The sequence below is a fragment of the Pempheris klunzingeri genome, unplaced genomic scaffold (assembly GCF_042242105.1).
Source record: "Pempheris klunzingeri isolate RE-2024b unplaced genomic scaffold, fPemKlu1.hap1 Scaffold_81, whole genome shotgun sequence".
NCBI lineage: Eukaryota > Metazoa > Chordata > Actinopteri > Acropomatiformes > Pempheridae > Pempheris > Pempheris klunzingeri.
The window spans coordinates 55,001-64,960 of NW_027254985.1; positions in this window are offsets into that span (position 1 = coordinate 55,001).

Consider the following 9,960-nt stretch of genomic DNA (forward strand, 5'->3'; position numbering starts at 1 on the left):
AATTGGTGATTTTGACGGTCAAATAGGGTTAAACGTTGGAGAACGAAGTGGTTAGGTTTAGGCGTTGAAAAGCGAGTTGGTTAAGTTTAGGCGTGGAGAGCGAAATGGTTAGGTTTAGGCGTTGAAAAGCGAGTTGGTTAAGTTTAGGCGTGGAGGACGAAATGGTTAGGTTTAGGCGTTGAAAAGCGAGTTGGTTAAGTTTAGGCGTGGAGAACGAAATGGTTAGGTTTAGGCGTTGGAGAGCGAGGCGGTTAAGTTTAGGCGTGGAGCAAGACGGTTAGGTTTAGGCGTGCTGAACTAGACGGTTAGGTTCAGGCAAGGGTTGGAATTGGTTAAGATTAGGCATAAAGAACTGAGTCGGCGTGGTTAGTTTTAGGCTTAGAGTTGTGAGTTGGTTAAGTTTAGGCGTGTTGAAATTGAGTAATCAGGTTCAGGTACGGCCTGGTTAGGTTTCGGTGTTGGGAAGCGAGATGGTTAGGTTTAGGCGTGCTAAGTTAGATGGTTAAGTTCAGGCACGGGTTGGAATATTGGTTGAGTTTAGGCGTCAAGAAGTGAGATGATTAAGCGTATTGAAGTAGATTGGTTATAGATTTCGGTGTGTTAAAAGGAGGTGGTTAGTTGGGATTTGGAGTAGTTAGGTTTGAGGAACGTGGATTAGTGGATAGTTTTGTATTGAAAGGAATTTAGGGAAGCTAATTTGGGAGCTAAAGTCTATTTTAAGAAAGCTAGTAGTGGTTCCTATGACAGCCAGCCTGGATCTTAGAGGTCAATTTTTTGTCCCTGCAGCTGAGTTTTTAGGAAGCTAAATCGTAGGACACATCGTCAGTAGTGGACCCCAGGGTCATTGAGTGTTTCGGCCATTACCACTAGACACTCTCTCCCAAGGAAGGCCCTCCCGAGATTGATCAAGTCTCGGGGTGTGTCCCATAGCCAATTGTGTTTTTTGTCTTATTTTGGTAATCTAAATCTCAAGTTGTTTTTAAGTTTGGTCAGGTTATAGAGGAGTCTTTTAGGTGAGTCAAATGCTCTTTTTTCGATGAGTTGGTTTTTTGTTCTCTTTTCAGAGTTTTCTCGTGTTTTAAAAGGAGTTTTTTTGAGTGAGTGAACGGCTCTTTGGAGATGGTAAGTGTTTAATACGATCGTTGTCTTTTTCAGGTTTACGGCTGAGTATTTTGAGGCCTTTCAGAGACTAATAGTAGGACGAGGTGAGTGTTAAAACGGTGATTTAGAGCTGATAAGTATTCGTTTTTGGTATATAATTTTAGAGTTTTAAAGGTAAGTGAATAAATTCTGAGAGTTTTACGGATAGTAATGAAGAGCACACGAGGGAGATAGGACCAGCCACAGCGAGCTGTTGCCTTCCAGTTCACCTCCGGTGTCAGCATCACATTAAAGGACTAGTGTGTAAAATTTAAAGGTAAGTGAATATATTCTGCGAGTTTTACGGATAGTAATGAAGAGCACATGAGGGAGACCGGACCAGCCACAGCGAGCTGTTGCCTTCCAGGTCACCTCCGGTGTCAGCATCACATTAAAGGACTAGTGTCTAAAAATTAAAGTTTTTCTGAGACTTTTCAGGAGTGGATGAGGAGGGAGCCAGGACCAGCCGCAGCGAGCTGCTGCCTTCCCAGATCCCTTAAACATCCCTAGCGCATTTTAAAGGTAATTTTCTGAATATATTCTAAGAGTTTTAAGGATAGTAATGAAGAGCACACGAGGGAGACCGGACCAGCCACAGCGAGCTGTTGCCTTCCAGGTCACCTCCGGTGTCAGCATCACATTAAAGGACTGTTGTCTAAAAATTAAAGTTTTTGAGTCTTTTAAGGAGTGGATGAGGAGGGAGCCAGGACCAGCCGCAGCGAGCTGCTGCCTTCCCAGACACCTCAAACATCCATAGCGCATTTTAAAGGTAAGTGAATAAATTCTAAGAGTTTTAAGGATAGTAATGAAGAGCACACGAGGGAGACCGGACCAGCCACAGCGAGCTGTTGCCTTCCAGGTCACCTCCGGTGTCAGCATCACATTAAAGGACTAATGTCTAAAAACTAAAGTTTTGAGTCTATTTAAGGATTGGATAAAAGAGGGAGCCAGGACCAGCCGCAGCGAGCTGCTGCCTTCCCAGTCACCTCCAGTATCCACCGCGCATTAAAGGGTAAGTGAGTAAAAAATTTTTTTAGTTTAAAGGATAGTAATGAAGAACACATAAGGGAGATAGGACCAGCCGCAGCGAGCTGCTGCCTTCCAAATCTCCATCAGTGTCTCCATCACACTAAAAACTGCGAGTTTTGGAAGCTAAAAAACGTAGCATCCTCGGCTTAGTTCACTATTTTGAACCAAGGGATGTGGGCCTAGGTCCCGGTGCATCCACGGCCCAGTCACCTAAGCTGGATCTGGGGGATGATCGTCTGGAGAGGCTGTTGCATTTAGGTCCCGGTGCATCCAAGGCTTGGTCCCTAAATGGACCAAGGGATGAGAATTTGAAAGAGGCCAATTAAACGTGTGTGGTGCAAGATGGGCTGTTGTATGAGGGGAGCTAACCTCCATAGAAGACTGGGCTACGATCAAGGTCCTGATGCCCTGGACCACCACATCCCACGTGCTGTCCCAAGGGGACCTGGGAGGGCCGCTTACTTACCACCTAATCAGGTTAACAGCTCGTTTGTTGACACCGTGAGGTTACCCCGAGCTGCCCAGTTAGGTTAGGAGTGAAGGGAGGTCATTCTACTTCATCCGTAGGAGATCCGTACTCGATGTTCTATTTTAAGCCTATTTTGAGTCCCAATAGAGATTGTGAGAGGAGGGACTGAGAGGTGATACCAGGACCAGCCGCAGCGAGCTGCTGCCTTCCAGGCATCACTACAGCCCCCACCTCACAAGATTGAGTATCTCCCCAGCAGGACCAGGACCAGCTACAGCTAGCTGTCGCCTTCCTGGGGACTGCTATGGGGACGGGGGACCTGGACCAGCCGTAGCAAGCTACTGCCTTCCAGGAGCCTCCAGGTAATCATCCAAATCTAGTACAAAATAGGAAAATGAGTACCCCCCCAGCAGGATTGGGACCAGCCGCAGCGAGCTGCTGCCTTCCCAGGATCTGCTTATGGGGACGGGGGACCTGGACCAGCCGTAGCAAGCTACTGCCTTCCAGGAACCTCCAGGTAGTCATCCTACTTTGTTTGCCCCATAGGAAGCAAGGAGAGGAGATCCCAGGGCCACGAGGACTGACAGCAGAGGACTGCTGACCTCACAAGCGGTCCAGGACTCAACCCCTACGCTCCCGAGTACCTCCCCAGCTGATACAGGGAAATCCCTGATCAGCCACGGTAAGAGGGGACCAGAGACGGCGAGCTATCGTCGCTCAGGACCCCCCCAGGTACCCATTCTAACCCCATTTTAGGTCTATTTTGAGCATTCTCTGTGCCATCATACACCGCAAGACCCCAGAGATATGCAGGCCTATGTACGTTTTTTAGGAGGTCGCCGCTCACCGAGTAGGCAGGCTGCTGTTCCCGGAGTCTTCTAATGGGGATGCTGCTCCCTCTGCTGGCGGGATCTGTGTACTTCTTCCGGAGAGGATTTCCACAGGTTATAAAAGCTCTTAAAAGGGCTCTGTGGTTTTAGGAATCGGATGTTGGCTGCTCGGATGTCAGGCTGTCTTCTGAGAGGGCTCAGGATGGAGGGATTGCTCAAATCCTTAAAAGGACTATCTCCCGGAGTTGAGTCCGTCTTCTTTTCTTCTCCGCTCTTCACCAGGGATGTTGCGGTTTAATTTTAAGTGATTTTGGAGGAGGTAGGTCTATTTGGGTGAAGCGAAGAAATGTTATGGTTGTTTAGGATCTGTGCATATTCTGAATATGTCAATAAAACTAATATAAGTTGTGATTTCCTGACCATTTTCATGTGTGTATAATTGATAATAAACTATTGTTTTCACTGTGAGTGTCCATTTCTGTGTTTTAGGAGTTATGAGTGTATTCTACTAGTGTTGACCCCTGTTTACAGGCCCCTGGAATTATGGGGAAAATTATTGGTCCTATGTGGTCGTTTCCCTCTCTTTTTGCTTTAAGCTGAGTGGAGGGTTCCAAAATTTTAGTAAAAATAGTTAAAAAAGGTTTTTGAAAAGCAAATTTTTGTCACTTTTTTTGTGTATATAGTTGATATTAACTATTGTCTTAACTTAAGGTGTCCATTTTTGTGTTTAGAAGTTGAGAAAGGACTCTATTAGTGTTTACTACTGTTTCCCGGTCTGTGGAATTGTGGGGGAAATCAGTGGTCCTATGCGAACGTTTCCCTCTCTTTTTGCTTAAGGCTGAGTGGAGGATTCAAAGTTGTAGTAGATTAGCTCAAAAATCCAAAAGAACTATTGAGGTCTAGTTCTATTTCTTTCAGATAGTTAAGAGGAGTGTTTTTGTACTTAAAGAGATGATAAAAATTTGTTTTTGGGGTAAAAATTGGTTTTTTGTAAAAAAATGCCGAGGAGGGGGATCGAACCGGCGAACTCGCAAGCTCCCGTTCCGAAAAGCAAAACCTAACGCGGTGCGCTATAACGCTTCACGTAAAAGTCGGTTCCGTTTTCTGTCATGGTGTTTATTCGTTCAATATCCCGTAGGGCATTATTGAGGCTTAAGATTGGGTGGTGTGTAACGTTTTATAACGTTTATTATATTTGTTTCCTATTTTTTCAAGGATGTCATTAAAGAAGAGCGGTGTCGGGGTGTTCATTCTGTTTAAGAATGAATGATGAGGGCCTGTTGTGTTTCACATTGTCTATTGTGATTTGGGAGGAAACTACGTTCGGGTCAAAGGTCAGGTTTAATATTTAATGTCCTAACAAGACTTATTAGTTGGAGGAGAAAGTGATGTGTGGTCGGGATGGAGACAGAGCTTGGGGTACAGGGGTCTGTGGGGACCTGCTGTACCCCCTATGCCTGATCGGGCTTATTCGCTCTGAAACTCCCCAGCTCCACCATCAGAATGGGGGAGCTCCGGGAGGAGAGCTATTAATTTTTGAAGATGTGATGTGATTTTTGGTATCCTTTTGGAGAGAAGAGGAGAGTCGTTTGGGATGTGTGGTCGGGATGGAGACAGAGCTTGGGGTACAGGGGTCTGTGGGGACCTGCTGTACCCCCTATGCCTGATCGGGCTTATTCGCTCTGAAACTCCCCAGCTCCACCATCAGAATGGGGGAGCTCCGGGAGGAGAGCTATTAATTTTTGAAGATGTGATGTGATTTTTGGTATCCTTTTGGAGCGAAGAGGAGAGTCGTTTGGGATGTGTGGTCGGGATGGAGACAGAGATGGAGACAGAGCTTGGGGTACAGGGGTCTGTGGGGACCTGCTGTACCCCCTATGCCTGATCGGGCTTATTCGCTCTGATACTCCCCAGCTCCACCATCAGAATGGGGGAGCTTCGGGAGGAGAGCTATTAATTTTTGAAGAGGTGTGATGTGATTTTTGGTATCCTTTTGGAGATAAGAGGAGAGTCGTTTTGTATGGTTGGGATGGAGACAGAGATGGAGACAGAGCTTGGGGTACAGGGGTCTGTGGGGACCTGCTGCACCCCCTATGCCTGATCGGGCTTATTCGCTCTGTACCTCCCCAGCTCCACCATAAGGATGGGGGAGCTCCGGGAGGAGAGCTCTGGTACATTTAGTCGTAGGGTGTGAATCTCTTTTGTTAAGGTGGAGATAGAGTTAGAGCAGTGATCTGTCTAGATGAATATAGTCACAGTCTTTTCGTCCTGTATTGAGGGTCTATGTTAAGTATTAAGATTTAGGTTCAGAGAGTGGGGATGATTCTTTTATTATTCTTCTGAAATTTAGTAATAAGTTGTTATAGTGGGTTTTATAGGTATTGATTAAATATAATATGGATAAAAATTGGTTTTATGGGAGGTTTTAGGTGTAAGTTTTGAAATGAAAATGAGAGGACTAAAACGGGAATTGAACCTGTGGTCTCCCGTATCAGGGCGCAAAAGTTATCTCAGTGAGCTATAACGCCTTCACAATAAGACCAGTTTCGCTCCTGTGGTAGTAGACCACGTTCTATCTAGGGATTTAAAATTTAAATGGAGGGTCCCCCCGGCTCACCGCTGACGTCCGCACGCGTCAAGATGACGTGGGCGGAAGCCGAGCAGCGAGTCCACGGGAGCCCTAGCGGACGTCCAATCTCTCTTTTACAGTGTCCAGGAGGAGGCAGCATTTTTCTGGGAGGATTCTTGGTAAGTATCATGTTAAATTTGACTTCGTTGATATGTTATGTTGTTTTGAGTTAGTTAGTTAGTTAGTTGGTCCTGATTTATGCTTAATTTTGAAGGATTAGAAAAAACGGGGACCAAACTTGCGGTCTTCCGTTAGGAAAGAGCCGAAGTTATCTCAGTGAGCTGTAACGCTTTCACAATAAGATAAGTCTTGTTTCTTCCTGTACTCGTAGGCTCCTTCCGTCGGGGGATTTAAAAATTAAAAGGAGGGCCCACGTGATTCACAGCTGATATCCGTCCGTGTCAATAATGATCCGGACGGAAACACAGCCACGAAAACACCGGACTCCGAGCGGCTGTCAATATCAAACTTATATTGTCGGAATCGAGGAGGAGAACGCATCTTTCGAGGAAGATACGTGGTGAGTATTAAATTAGATTTAATTCTGTTAATTTATAATGTTTTTAAGGTAAGTTTTAAGTGTTAATTAAGTTAGTTTTTACAGTATGTTGGTACGTAGTCCGGTCCGGTGTTCCGGGTAAGTATTTGCAGGTCCATTCGTTGATTGTTATTAGGTCATTTAGTGTATATGGTTTTTACTGTTTATCATTATTAAGTCCATAGTCTTAAACTCGGATTTTTAATTGAGTTTTTGAGAGTTTTTTTGAGAGTAAAGGGTAGGAATCAGGCCTGGGTTTGGTCATGGCTTATGCTTTTGGGTTTCCCCTGAGCAAGGTGCCTTTTGGACTCATCCCTCTCATCATTTTCAGCTACTCTTTACTCTCTCTTTTTTTATTACAATAATAACAATTGTTGACAGGTTATACAGAACAATAAAAGGAATAAGGAAAGTAAATTTCAATTCAGAACTATAATAAATGAACAGGTGTATTAACTTATTTACAGGTGATTAATCTTTAATAAACTAATTGAACAGGATTTAAACTTTATAACAAAATAGATGATTATTATGGGAACATATTCTTTTTTATATTTGTACATATTAGTCATTGAGTCCATTTGGGAACTTTGTTCCTAGTTTCTGAATCCAAATGTTCTCTTTTCTCTTTCTTTGTGGTGTTGTCCAGGTCCGGTCGTGTTCAAGTCCCTGTAGGTGAAGGTTCTGGAGTCCGTGGTCTTTGAAGTGTTTTACCAGGTGAGTTCTTGTCTTGTGTCCGTTTCTGATGTTGTATTTGTGGTGTGATAGTCTCGTCCTTAGTGAATTTCTGGTTTCTCCCACATACTGTGTCAGACATTTTTTGCAGCTGATGATATAGACACAGTTAGTCTGTTTCAGCGAGATTTTTGGTAGGGAGTATGGTGTTTTTGTCGTTCTGTTTTTGATGTTTTGAGGTTGTGTTGGAAATGTTTTTGGTTCCATAGGTGGTGGTAGTTTGGCTCTGACCAGGAGGTCCTTGAGGTTCGGGTTTTTCTTGAATGCCGAGATGATCCTAAATCTGTCAGGTATCGTTGTTCCTGTGAGTGTTTCCTGGAAGTTGTGTTTAAGTTGACGGTTTGCTTCCAGTGCATAGGAGGAAAAGTTGGCCATGAGTGGGATTAATTGTTTGTTTTCTGGTGTTTTTTGTTCGTTTGTTCAGGGGTCTCAGGGGTCTCCCCTTTTTTAGCCTAAAAAAGATTTCCACTTTTTCCAGTGCTGAGTAGCAGTCTCTGGAGTCCAGTGGATTTTGTCATTGTTAGTGTTAAAGAATCTGTGGTCGATTTCGGGGATCTGTCTCCCAGTTTTGGTGATCAAGTCATTTAAGATCCTGACATTTTCTTGGATTTTTGCAGGGAGGGCTCTGTTAAAGGAGATTTTTGGGATGAAAATTTCCGCTTGTGGAAACTTTCTTTTGGCTGAACCTAACATCCTCTGGAGGTCTCTTTGTAATAGGTAGGTGTTAGTCTGGTTTCTATTGTTAAGGCCGAATGATAGTATTACTTTGGAGACTCTGTCTGTGGGTTCGCAGTGATTCTCCAGAAGATGAGCCGCGTTATATAGGTTAGCGCCGGGGTAGCAGTCCACTTGGATTCTCCTGTCCTGGATCCGGGGGAGTCTGTCCAGGTTTGAGTCTCCCAGGATTAGGATTGGTCTTTTAGGGTACAGACCCCAGTTTGCTAGTTTGTTGCCGTAGTGGTTGTGTTTTTGATAGGAGTGTGAGTACTCCTCTGGTTTTGGGGTTTGGTTAGTTTGGTTGGTTAGGTTGTTTTCGTTGTTTTCGTTGTTTTCGTTATCTTCATCCTCTGTGTTAGGACTGTCTAGGTAGTAGACTGTTTTGGCGAGTTCTGAGGATAGTATTGGAATCACTACTTTTGGCATAAGGTTGGTTAGTACAGGGTTTTTGGGGGGTCCGTTTTTTGGTAGGAGGTTCTCCATTTCTTCTTCCGAGTCCTCGTCCCGTAGGGAGGGGAACAGGAGGTTGCTTCCTTGAGAGGAATTGATTTCGGTTTTTCTTCGTTTGTTCGGTGGTTGTATTTGGCTGAGGATTTCAAAAATGTCCTCAGGGACGTTAAAGGGGCTCTCAGGGGTATCTTTTGGGGAGTCCTCAGGGGGGTTCTCAGGGATATCCTCAGGGATGTCCTTGGGGATGTCATCAGGGAGGTTTTCCGGGATATCGTCAGGGAATTCTTCAGGGAGGTCGTCCATGAATTTTTTCAGGTGGTTTAGGTCTCGTTCTAGTATTTTTGGGTCGAAGTAGCGCAGGTCTCTTTTGAACCATTTGGTGGCTACTTCTAAGGCTCTTTCCCATTCTATTTTAGAAAGGGGGATCATATGGGTTTTGCATTCTGTTAAGATTAACTGGTAGTGGTCTCCGAGGATTTGGAGGGTTGTTGTGGTCCAGTTTTTGGCATTGTAGGTGGTGAGTTGAGTCGTTGATGCTGTTGCGTAGGCTGGGAAGACGCTTTTGGTGATCATTTCTTGTGTTTTGAGCAGTCTTTTGGGGGTTGTGGAATTTGGTGTAATTTTGGTCTTTTCCAGGTGGTGTGAGGCCTTGAGGTATTTGTGGAATACCCTGATTAGTTTTTGGAAATCACTCCGTTGATCTGCCATGATGGACTGATCTGCAATAATCAAAGGAGAATGATTTGGTTGGTGAGTGTATCAGAACTGATTTTGAATTGGGTTTACAAGAGAGTATGCTGTCCGATGGCGCTGGCAATGGTTAGGTGTTAGAAAATTCTCTCGATGACTCCCCCCACCTCGTCTGACGACTTGGCAGTTGAAAATGGGGAGCCAAAGGCAGGGCACGGGCCTACGCACGTCGCAATATCTCTCTTTTCCCGTCTATTTTTCCTCAACAGGTTTGGTAAGTGTATTGGTTTCTTTCTCTTTCTCTTTTACAGGTTTTTGGTTTTCAGGTGAGTATCCTTACTTTCTTTTCTCCCTTATAGGTTTTGGTTTTCAGGTAAGTATCGTTATTCTCTTTTTCCTTTTCAGGTTTTTGTTCTTCCGGTAAGTGACGTTATTTATTTTATTTTTCTGGTAAGTAACGTTGTTTTTTGTTTAAACTTCTTTATCTAGGTTTAGGTCTTAAGGTAAGTGGAGATAATTATGTCTAATCTGAAAAATTTCCTTTGCTTTACGGGTTGGTATAAACGTTTTTTCTTTTTCCTTCTTTTCCAGTTGTGGTTTTTCCGGTGTGGATTGACGTTGTGATTTCTCCTCCGGGCTAAGGTAAGTTTTCAAGGTAAGTGATATTTAAAGTTTAAGGAAACGTTAGGATTTAGGTATGCATAAGGGTTGGTTTGGTTAGGTTTAGGGCAGG